The sequence below is a fragment of the Triticum urartu genome, chromosome 2 (assembly GCF_003073215.2).
Source record: "Triticum urartu cultivar G1812 chromosome 2, Tu2.1, whole genome shotgun sequence".
Classification (NCBI taxonomy): Eukaryota; Viridiplantae; Streptophyta; class Magnoliopsida; order Poales; family Poaceae; genus Triticum; species Triticum urartu.
In genome coordinates, this window is record NC_053023.1 from 586092740 (window position 1) to 586104491 (window position 11752).

An 11752-nucleotide genomic window follows, 5' to 3' on the forward strand; every position below is an offset into this window, starting at 1 on the left:
TGAACCCGATCGAGCGATTCCTTCGCTATTGATGCTAACTGAAGCCGATCGATGCTGCCTCTGGAATGAACAGTGAGCGTTGCGGGGGGGGGGGGTTGGATGAACAGTGAGCGGTGGCGTTGCCTCTGGATGAACAGGACCCCATGGTGTGGTGGAGGGCTGGATGAACAGTAGACGGTGGAGGGGTGCCCGTGGAGGGGTGGTTGAACAGGACCACGTATTGTGGAGGGCTGGATGAACAGTAGACGGTGGAGGGGTGCCCGTGGAGGGGTGGTTGAACAGTAGCCGGTGGAGTAGCGCGCGGTGGAGGCTGGATGAACAGGAGCCCGTGGAGGCTGGAGGAGGTCGACGATAGCCCGTGGAGGCTGGAGGAGGTCGACGGTGGAGATGAACAGTATCCCGTGGAGTCCCGTTTTGCGGTACGCCACACCCGTCCCGATGAACAGGACCCCCGTTTCGACCGTAGCGCTTTAACACAAGTCCGTTTCGTTCGTTTTGCGGTATGCCACGCCCCTCCCGAACAACAGGACCCCCGTTTCTACCGTAGGAGGTCTGTTTCGTCCGTTTTGCGGTACGCCACAACCCACCCGATCAACAGGACCCCCGTTTCGATTGTAGGAGGTTCGTTTCCTCCGTTTTGCGGTACGCCAGACCCCTCCCGATCAACAGGACCCCGTTCCGAACGTAGGAGGTCCGTTTCCTCCGTTGTGCGGTATGCCAGGCCTCGTTTCCATCGTCTGTTCCATCCAAGCCCTCCCGATGAACACGACCACACATTCCGTTCCGACCCAGCCGGTTGGCTCCCACGCGTTCCGTTGTCTCCCGATGAACACGACGCATTCCGTTGCCTCCCCATGAACACGACGCATTTTGTTGCCTCCCCATGAAAACGACGATGATGCTGTTTCTCCGTTCCGACCCAGCCATGTACATGAGCCCTGGCCCTACGTATGCGAGTAGGCGTTCGAGACCCCTCCCGTATGTACACATACGTGGCTGTATTTTCTTTCTTGCACCCTGGCCGCTGTACGTACGTGTACCTGCTACGTGCGCGCCTCTACTAAGACACGTACGCGCCTCTACTACGACACGTGCGCGCCTCTACATCCACCAGTATATATCTATATACACGTTCGCGACCAGAATGACAACGCTACATACGCTTCGACCAGGTGGGTCCCGACTGTCAGGCACTTCTCTGCCTGCGAAGATGTAGCTGGTGGGTCCCAGCAGTCAGGGGGGCGAATCGTTTTTTCCCCGGACGCACTTCCTTGCGTGCAAAGATGTAGCTGGGGGGTCCCAGCAGTTAGGGGGGCGAATCGTTTTTTCCCCGGACGCACTTCCTTGCGTGCGAAGATGTAGCTGGTGGGTCCCAGGAGTCAGGGGGAAACTTTTTTCGTGAAATACGTTGGCCCGTCCGGTGGGTCCTCGCTATCAGGTGGAGGAGTAATTATTTTGCACGTAATAAGGAGGCACTTCCTTGCTGTGGCCATGGACCCAGCTGTCAGCCTCTCCACGTACAGTCCACGTCCGATGGAAGCCGTTCCTTGACCACGTTGACCACGCCACGCCGAGAGCACCAAGGCGGTGGACGACGGTGAGGCCTAGGAAGGGGACGACACGGAGCCCGGGAAGACGCGGCAGTGGATGCCCACGCGTACAGGAGTACGAGGGTTCACTGGTTCGCTACGGAGTGAGGCTGTCATCGCCGCAGAATAACAGGGGGTGTGGGTGAGTAGAGGGATGGCCTGGCTAGCGGTGGGAGTAGTAGGGGGCAGTGAGGCCTCCGCCGCATCGTAGTCGGCCACGGGAGGCAGGAGCACGAGGCACGACCGGCGCTTTTGGGCGGCTGGTGCAAGAAGACCAGAGGTTGAAGAAGCACTACGGCTGTTGGATGGACATCGTACAGTCACTGGAGCTAGAATCGTGCATATTGACTAAGTTGACAAAGCCCTCCGTCCCCGTCAACTTAGTAGGCCCACAAGTCAGCCTGCCACTATACTGGGTCCCAGCTAACAGGGGGAGTATTCATTTTTTTGGTGCGTAATAAGGAGGCACTTCCTTGCGTGCGAAGATACAGCTGGTGGGTCCGAGCTGTCAGCGGTGGTAACGTTTTCTCATGAAATACAGAGGCCCTTTTGGTGGGTACCTGATGTCAGGTGGAGGAATCATTATTTTGCGCGTAATAAGGAGGCATTTCCTTGCGTGTGGTCGTGGACCCAGCTGTCGGCCTCTCCACGTATAGTCCACTTCAGATGCATGTCGGTCGTTGACCATGTTGACCAGGCCGCGCCGAGAGCACCAGGGCGGTGGACGACGGCGAGGCCTAGGAAGGGAACGACACGGAGGCAGGGAAGACTCGGCAGTTGTTTCCCACGCGGAGGGGAGTATGACTGTACGAGGGTTTACTGGTTTGTCTGCCGTCGCCGGAGAATAACAGCAGGTGTGGGTGAGTAGAGGGATGGCTAGGCCAGCGATTGGAGTACGGTGCGGCGGTGAGGCCTACGCGGCAGCAGAGCCGGCCGTGGGGAGGAGGGAGCAGGCAGTCCCGCCGGCGCTTGTTTGAGCAGCCGGAGCAGGAAGAGCAGAGATTGAAGAGGCAGAACGGCCGTTGGATGGCCATCCAACAGTCACTGCTTGTGTGTCATCCTTTTTTTGGAAAGCCTCAAATCTGTGGAAAACAGCATACAGCCCATCTGCCATTATTTCTAAAAATTTACAACCCATTTGCTAATTATTAAGGTTTTTTTGGATCCCATATTCTTTTTGTTAGCATTACAGCCCCGATGACAAGCCAAGCAATTGTTTCATACTTTAGTAATCTCAAACCTATAAACCTTCACGCAATATATGAGCGTGAGCCATGGACATAGCACTATGGGCGGAATAGAATATAATGAGGGGGGTTATGTGGAGAAGACAAAAAGGAGAAAGTCTCACATCAACGAGGCCAATCAATGGGCTATGGAGATGCCCACCGATTGATGTTAATGCAAGGAGTAGGGATTGCCATGCAACATATGCACTAGAGCTATAAATGTATGGAAGCTCAACAAAAGAAACTAGTGGGTGTGCATCCAACTTGCTTGCTCATGAACACCTAGGGCACTTGAGGAGGCCCATTGTTGGAATATACAAGCCAAGTTCTATAATGAAAAATTCCCACTGGTATATGAAAGTGATAACATGAGAGACTCTCTACTATGAAGATCATGGTGCTACTTTGAAGCACAAGTGTGGTAAAAGGTGTAGCGACCCGACCCGAATGGATCAAGTCTATTGTGCTCCGGTGTCATCCCTGGATCAGTAATGCTGACACCACACAGTACATCGAAGGATTTATAGCAGAGTGGCAATCACACACTTATTACACGTTGTCTCAAAGAGAACTTATTACAATAAATATGGCTTAAGGCCATCTAATAACGATAACAGCGGAAGACTCGGAAGATAAATGGGTCCATTAACTCCAACGGCATCACTGAGTATAGAACCACGACCTAAAAGCACCTTACTCGTCGTCTGACAAGTCTGCAACATGAAAATTGCAGCCCGAAAACGGGTCAGCACATGGAATATGCTGGCAATGTAACACATAGAGAGTAATGGAATGAAACAGCTATACTACATGCATATATGGCTGGTGGAAAGCCCTATGGTTACAGTTTTGCGTAAAGCCAATTTTTCCCTACTGCAAAGGAATAAATTTATTTAACTATCATGGTAGATGTTAAACATCGAGAATGGTTGACAGCATTCCGATCCCAATTAAGTAATTAAAACCCATTAATATTAATTAGAGTAACATGTTGAGATTCACATGATATTCAAGTACTAGATACTCAAGTTGCCCATAACCGGGGACACGGCTAATCATGATTAGTTTGTACACTCTGCAGAGGTTTGCGCACTTTTCCCCACAAGACTCGATCGCCTCCGTTTGGTTTCTCGCACTACATGGTGTTTGAGAAGACGGATGACCGAGACACAGTCTTTCAGAAGCGCTAGCACCTTACATGTGGGTAGACCGGTACACCTACTTTCCCCTACATCTGCTAGTCTACCCGTAAGAGTTCGCACGACTTAATCAACTATGCCAGAGCCCATAATGGCTTGTGGCTGCACACGGAAGTTACTAGCATGAATGATCTTATGATCCCTTTGAGCCTGGGTGGCGGTCCGAAATAAAAACAGGCAAGTCCTGATAGACATCAGGTGCCTCAATCCACCCAGATGTGTATTTAAGTTGCCACCTTAAGTAAACCATTAAAATTAACAAACTCACATCTGTCATGGATATCACTCACCCAATCCACGTCTACTAGCATAGCATGGCATAATAAGCAAACGTAGAAGTAACTCCCAAAGGATTCATAATAATACAGGTAGGTACTACCTCATCTACTTCCATCCCACAATTTAATTAGATCCTAATCATGCAATGTGAGAGGATTGATCTAATGCAATAAAACATGGGTTGTAGAAAAGGTATGATCAAAGTGTTACTTGCCTTGCTGATGATCCGCGAGACCTAGGGTTTCGAAGTAACAAGCGGCGCAATCCGGGTGATCTATCACAGACAAACAACAAGCACACAATAAGTACTCATCTAATGCACAGGAAAAACTCGAACAAGAGAATGAACCAGAAAGTTCAACTTAAGAACTCCGGTTGCAAAGAAAGAAAGAACCGAACAGACGATGGAAAACAAACGGCGGAAGAAAACAACTCGGTTCTAGCAAGTTGAAACTAGGTCAAATTTTACCATGGCAAAAACTTGTTTAAGTTGATTAGTCGGAACGGCGGTTTCGAAATGAAACTCTAGGCGGTTGAATCACCTGATTCCGATAAACGAGCGAGAAGAAAGACTAGAACGAAGATCGGATCTGAGATCACGATCGCGGAATAAATCCGACAAAAAGAAAGAGATGAATGGTTAAACGAACGGGCGTCGTTAACCGGGAATAATCGGTGATCACGTTCGTTGAGACGAACGGTCCGAAAGAAGAATGAAAACCGATCTAGGGTTTCGGAAAAGAAACCGAAAAGAAAAACCGGAAAGAAAATGGAAAAGAAACGGAACGGTTCTTTTAAGAAAAACCGAACCGGGGCGAGGAAAAAGAGAGAGGCGCGGCGCGGGGCTACCTCCGGCGAGGCTCCGGCGAGGGGCTCCGGCGGCGGCGGCGCGGCTAAGGCGGCTAGGCGGCGGCGGCTTGGGGCTTGGGGTGGTGTGGGGAGAGGGGAGGGGGGTGTTGGGTATTTATATAGGAGGGGGGGCTAGAGACTTGGGGAAGGGGGCAAGGGGAGGCGGCGGCGGCTGGAGTCCCGCTGGGACTCGGCCTGGCGGCGGGGCTGGCGGCTGGCGCGCGCGGCTGGGCCGGCCTTGGCCCAGGCGGCTGGGCCTGCGTCCCTTCTTTAAAAAAAAAATCGGTTACGTGCGCAGAAAAACAAAAGAAAGAAAATCTAAACGAACTCCAAAATTCCTAAAGTAAATTTTCTCTGACTCCTAAAAATTGAGTCGAACAAAATGAACTTTTCTCCGGGCCTAAATGCAATTTTTTTGAAAACGCGCATTTTTCCCTATCCAAATAAAAAGCAAGCAAAACTCCGGCAAAACCAAAATTTGATTTATCCATTAGATCTTCATTTTTCCTAAATTTGGGAAAGTCATATTATTCCCTCTCTTGTATTTTATATTGGAAAAATAATTGAAGATGAAATAAATAAATCAAACGATCCTCTTTTCAAATTTGAGAAAACTCTCAAATATGAAAATAACGAAATCTCCAACTCTCTCCGTGGGTCCTTGAGTTGAGTGAAATTTCTAGGATCAACCAAAATGCATGAAAATATGATATGCATGATGATCTAGTGTATAACATTCCAAATTGCAAATTTGGGATGTTACAAACCTACCCCCCATAAGATGAATCTCGCCCTCGAGATTCGGGTTGGCTAGAAAATAGGTGAGGGTGGTCCTTGAGCAAATCTTCTTCTCTTTCTCAGGTGGCTTCATCCTCTGAGTGGTGGTTCCACTGAACTTTGCAAAACTTGATAACCTTGCTGCGGGTAACTCTGCTGGCATAATCGAGAATCTTGACTGGCTTTTCGTCATACGTTAAGTCGTCCTTTAACTGAATCGCTTCGAGTGGCACGGTATCTCTTAGCGGTACCTCCGCCATCTCGGCGTGACATTTCTTCAGCTGAGAAACATGGAATACATCATGAACTCCTGACAGTCCCCCTGGTAATTCCAACTTATAAGCGACTTCTCCCATACGTTGCAAGATCTTGTATGGTCCAACGAAACGCGGTGCTAACTTTCCCTTAACTCCAAAGCGCTTAACTCCTCGAAGTGGGGATACTCGAAGGTAAACTCTATCTCCAGTTTCGTAAACTGTCTCCTTGCGTTTTGAATCTGCGTAGCTCTTCTGCCTGGACTGGGCTACCTTGAGCCTATTGCGAATCAACTTAACTTTCTGTTCAGACTCCTTAATCAAATCTGGTCCAAAGAATTGACGGTCTCCAGCTTCGTCCCATGACAACGGTGTCCTGCACCTCCTTCCGTATAAAGCTTCGAAAGGTGCCATCTTCAAACTGGTTTGGTAACTGTTGTTATAAGAAAACTCCGCATACGGCAAGTTATCGTCCCAACTAGATCCATAATCTAGTGCACAAGCTCTCAGCATATCTTCCAAAATCTGATTGACTCTCTCGGTCTGTCCATCTGTCTGCGGATGAAAAGCTGTGCCGAACTCTAGTCTGGTTCCTAAAGTTTCATGCAACTGATTCCAAAATTTTGAGGTAAATTGAGTTCCTCTATCTGATACGATACTCCTCGGAACTCCATGCAAACAAATGATACTAGTCATGTATATCTTTGCCAACTTAGCACTGGTGTAAGTGGTCTTAACTGGAATGAAATGTGCTACTTTTATCAAACGATCAACTACTACCCATATCGAGTCATAGCCTGCTTTCGTCCTGGGTAGTCCTGTGATAAAATCCATGCCTATCCTATCCCACTTCCATTTGGGTATCGGCAATGGTTGTAACAATCCTGCTGGCTTCTGATGCTCTGCCTTTACTCTCTGACATACGTCACAAACTGCTACATATGCTGCAATATCCTTCTTCATTCCGGTCCACCAGAATGTTTCCTTCAAATCCAAATACATCTTGGTATTCCCTGGGTGAATCGAATACGGTGAATCATGTGCCTCGTGCAAAATCAACTTCCTGATCTCCGGGTCATTTGGCACATAAACACGGTCCTCAAACCATAGGGTATCATGCTCATCCTCCCGAAATCCCTTTGCTTTTACTTCGCTCAATTTCTCTTTTATAGCAGCAATCTCCTTGTCAGATTTCTGAGCTTCTCTGATCTTATCCATCAATGTTGACTGAATCTCCAATGTTGCTACATAGCCTCTCGGAACTATTTCCAAACATAGCTCACGAAGGTTTTCTGCTATCTCCTTTGGTATTTTCTCCGTCATTAGAGTATTGACATGGCTCTTACGGCTCAATGCGTCAGCTACTACATTAGCTTTTCCGGGATGGTAATGCAATCTCATGTCATAATCCTTGATGAGCTCCAACCATCTCCTTTGTCTGAGGTTCAACTCCTTCTGCGTGAAAATGTACTTCAAACTCTTGTGATCCGTGTACACCTCACAATGATTTCCAATGAGAAAATGTCTCCACGTCTTCAATGCATGCACTACGGCTGCTAACTCCAAATCATGCGTGGAATAATTCAACTCATGAGGCTTCAGTTGCCGTGAAGCATACGAAACAACTCTCCCTTCCTGCATAAGCATTGCTCCAAGTCCTCGACGTGAAGCGTCGGAATACACCTCATAATCCTTGGTCTGATCTGGCAAAATCAATACTGGTGAGGTAACCAAGCGTTTCTTCAATTCCTGGAAACTAGCCTCACATTCCTCAGTCCAATTGAACTTAGTATCCTTCTTCAACAATTCAGTCATAGGCTTTGCAATCTTTGAAAAGTTCTCAATGAATCTCCGGTAGTATCCTGCGAGTCCAAGAAAACTCCGGATCTCTCCAACTATTGTTGGTGATTCCCATTCGGTTACGGTCTCAACCTTAGTGGGGTCAACTGCTATACCTTCTCCAGATATAACGTGTCCGAGGAATCCTACTTCCTTCAACCAAAACTCACATTTGCTGAATTTGGCATATAACTGATGTTCCCTTAGTTTCTCCAAAACCAAACGCAAATGTTCCTTATGCTCCTCTTCATTCTTTGAATAAACCAGGATGTCATCAATGAACACTACGACGAACTTATCCAAAAACTCCATAAACACTTTGTTCATCAAGTTCATAAAATAGGCAAGTGCGTTAGTCAATCCAAATGACATAACGGTATACTCATACAGTCCATATCTCGTGGTGAATGCTGTCTTAGGTATGTCCTGCTCCCGAATCTTCAATTGATGGTACCCTGATCGCAAATCGATCTTGGAAAACACTTTAGCTCCTTGCAACCGATCAAACAGATCGTTGATCATTGGCAGTGGGTACTTGTTCTTGATGGTTACTTCATTCAATCCCCGATAATCTACAACCATCCTTAATGATCCATCCTTCTTTTCCACTAGAAGTATGGGTGATCCCCAAGGCGAAGAACTTGGGCGAATGTAACCTTTATCCAATAACTCCTTAATCTGATTCTTAATTTCCACCAAATCCTTTGCTGGCATCCGGTACGGTTGCTTCGATATTGGGCCTGTACCTGGCAATAACTCAATCAAAAACTCAATGTCTCTATCCGGTGGCATGCCTGGTAATTCCTCAGGAAATACATCAGGAAAATCCTTTACCACTGGTACTTCTTCTTGCACAACTCCTGTTAGGCAGTTTACTTGTGTCCTGTTTGGCACATGCCGGGATACATACTTGATCTTTCTTCCTTCTGGTGTGGTAAGCAAAATTGTCTTACTGGCGCAATCGATGTTTCCTCCGTACATCGATAGCCAATCCATACCAAGAATCACATCCAGACCTTGGGATTCCAGAATAATTAAATCTGTTGGGAAAACATGCCTTCCTATACTTAATGGCACTTGGAAACATCCTTGTCTGGCCATGTACTCTGCTCCTGGCGAGCTTACTAGCATAGGTGTTTTAAGAACCCTAGTGGGCAGGCTATACTTTTCCACAAATCCCCTTGATATGTATGAATGTGATGCACCAGTATCGAAAAGAACGAGTGCGGTAAATGACTTAACCAAAAACTTACCGATTACTGCATCGGGCTGATCTTCAACCTCCTCCACATTAACGTGGTTCACCTGTCCCCTATTGAAAGGGTTCGGCTTCTTCCCAGAGCTTCCATTGCCATTTCCATTCTGGCCTTCAGGACATTCATTGGCATAATGTCCGGTCTTGGAACACTTGAAACAGGTGACTTGACTCAGGTCTCTCTTGGTTGGGGTCGATGGGGTGGTCTAGTTCTGGCCGTTGCTTCCTCCATTCCCATTACCATTCTTGTGGCCATTATGGTTGTGCGAGCTACCTCCTCCATGGGTATGCTGAAACTGAAATCCCGGTTTAGGGGCAAAACGGGGCTTCTGCTGGGCTCCAGAGTTATACTTCCCCTGTCCATACTTCCTCTTACAGTTCTGAATCTGCTGTTGCTTTCCTTCAATCATGATGGCACGATCTACCAACTCCTAGTAGTTGTTGAAACTCGCTACCATCAACTTCATGCTTAATTCATCATTCAGTCCTTCCAGAAACTTCTCCTGCTTAGCTGCATCCGTAGCAACGTCATCTGGGGCATAACGTGCTAACTTGCTGAAATCGTCAACGTACTGGCCAACTGTCCTTCCTCCTTGGCGTAAGTTGCGAAACTCACGCTTCTTCATGGCCATAGCTCCTGCTGAAACATGGGCAGTGCGGAAAGCTTGCTGAAACTGATCCCATGTGACAGTGTCAACTGGGTAAGTGGCTGTGAAATTCTCCCACCATGCTGCCGCAGGTCCGTCAAGCTGGTGAGCGGCAAACTTCACTTTCTCACCATCTGTGCATCCTGCAGTGGTCAACTCCCTTCCTATCTTGCGGAGCCAATCGTCTGCTACTATTGGCTCGGTGCTACTGGAAAACACCGGCGGATTCAGCCTAAGGAAACGGGCTAAGTGGTCAACCGGTGGTGGTGGTGGTGGGTTGTTGTTGTTGTTTTGCTAGTTCTGGACTAACATCTGCATCAATTGATTCTGCTGCTGGATCAACTGAGTGAGCTCCGGTGGGAATCCATTGTCACGTCTCGGAGGCATCTGAGGGTTTAGAAAAGACGAGAATTAAGAATAGAGTGAGGTCTAAAGGGAAAACACTACCCCAATGCACATGAGCAAATGCACACAAAATCACTTCATTCAATCAAACAAGGGCTTACAATCGGTCTAAAACTATCGCAAAAGTGCTCGACTATAATGTTTACAGGGGGAAAATGCTACTACTATCTGGTGGTCATCTAGAAATTTGAACCGGTGGAAGACTCCATGATATCTGCTCCAGCTTCATCTTCAAAGTCGGGTTCACTTGGATCCGAATCGGTGTCGTCGATGATGATGTAGTTGTCCGGACATGCGACGTACATGTCTTCCTTCTTGGATGCTAACTTCCTCTTGACTTCTTCAATCTCCTGCTTAAGATCGCCATTGTGTCTTGCTAGAGCTACAATCTCATCCATGTAGTCCTTGCGTGTAGACTTCAGTTCTCCTTCTAGCTCGATGATCCTTGCCTTCGCATTCTTCAACTCTATCATATCATTGCACATCTGGTTCTCGTGGCGTCGAATGTGCTGGTTTAACTCCTGGATGAAAGATGCAATGGATCTATCCTTCTTGGTGCTGACTAACTCCCATTGTTCATCTCGGCGTCCGCAAATCTGGTAGATAGTGTCCTTGAGGTCTTCTTGGTAAACTTCTCCAATGCGTCCCATGGTGATATGAGCTGCCATGCTCCTTCCCAGACTCCAGGTTGGTGCATTGAAAACACTATCTATAGGCTTCGTGATTGGCGCGAATGTCCTTCCCGGAACGGGAGCTTGAATCTTCCAGCGCTACTCTTCAGGCAGAGTGGCGTTGAAGGTTCCTATGAAGCTTGGTAATCCAATGTTCACGTACTTGGTGACTTCCTTTAAGTGAAATCCAAAAGGTGTGCCTTCATCCGGTTGAGCGTACTTAATCTTCGCGTTCGTCATCCTAAAAGAGTAGAAAAGATGAGGAGTTAGAATATGAGAAGAGAATGGTGATCTATGGCTTTAACTTAGTGGTCGTGTCCTACAGTCAGCGTGTGCTCTGATACCATCTCTGTAGCGACCCGACCCGAATGGATCAAGTCTACTGTGCTCCGGTGTCATCCCTGGATCAGTAATGCTGACACCACACAGTACATCGAAGGATTTATAGCAGAGTGGCAATCACACACTTATTACATCGTTGTCTCAAAGAGAACTTATTACAATAAATATGGCTTAAGGCCATCTAATAACGATAACAGCGGAAGACTCGGAAGATAAATGGGTCCATTAACTCCAACGGCATCACTGAGTATAGAACCACGACCTAAAAGCACCTTACTCGTCATCTGAAAAGTCTGCAACATGAAAGTTACAGCCCGAAAACGGGTCAGCACATGGAATATGCTGGCAATGTAACACATAGAGAGTAATGGAATGAAATAGCTATACTATATGCATATATGGCTGGTGGAAAGCTCT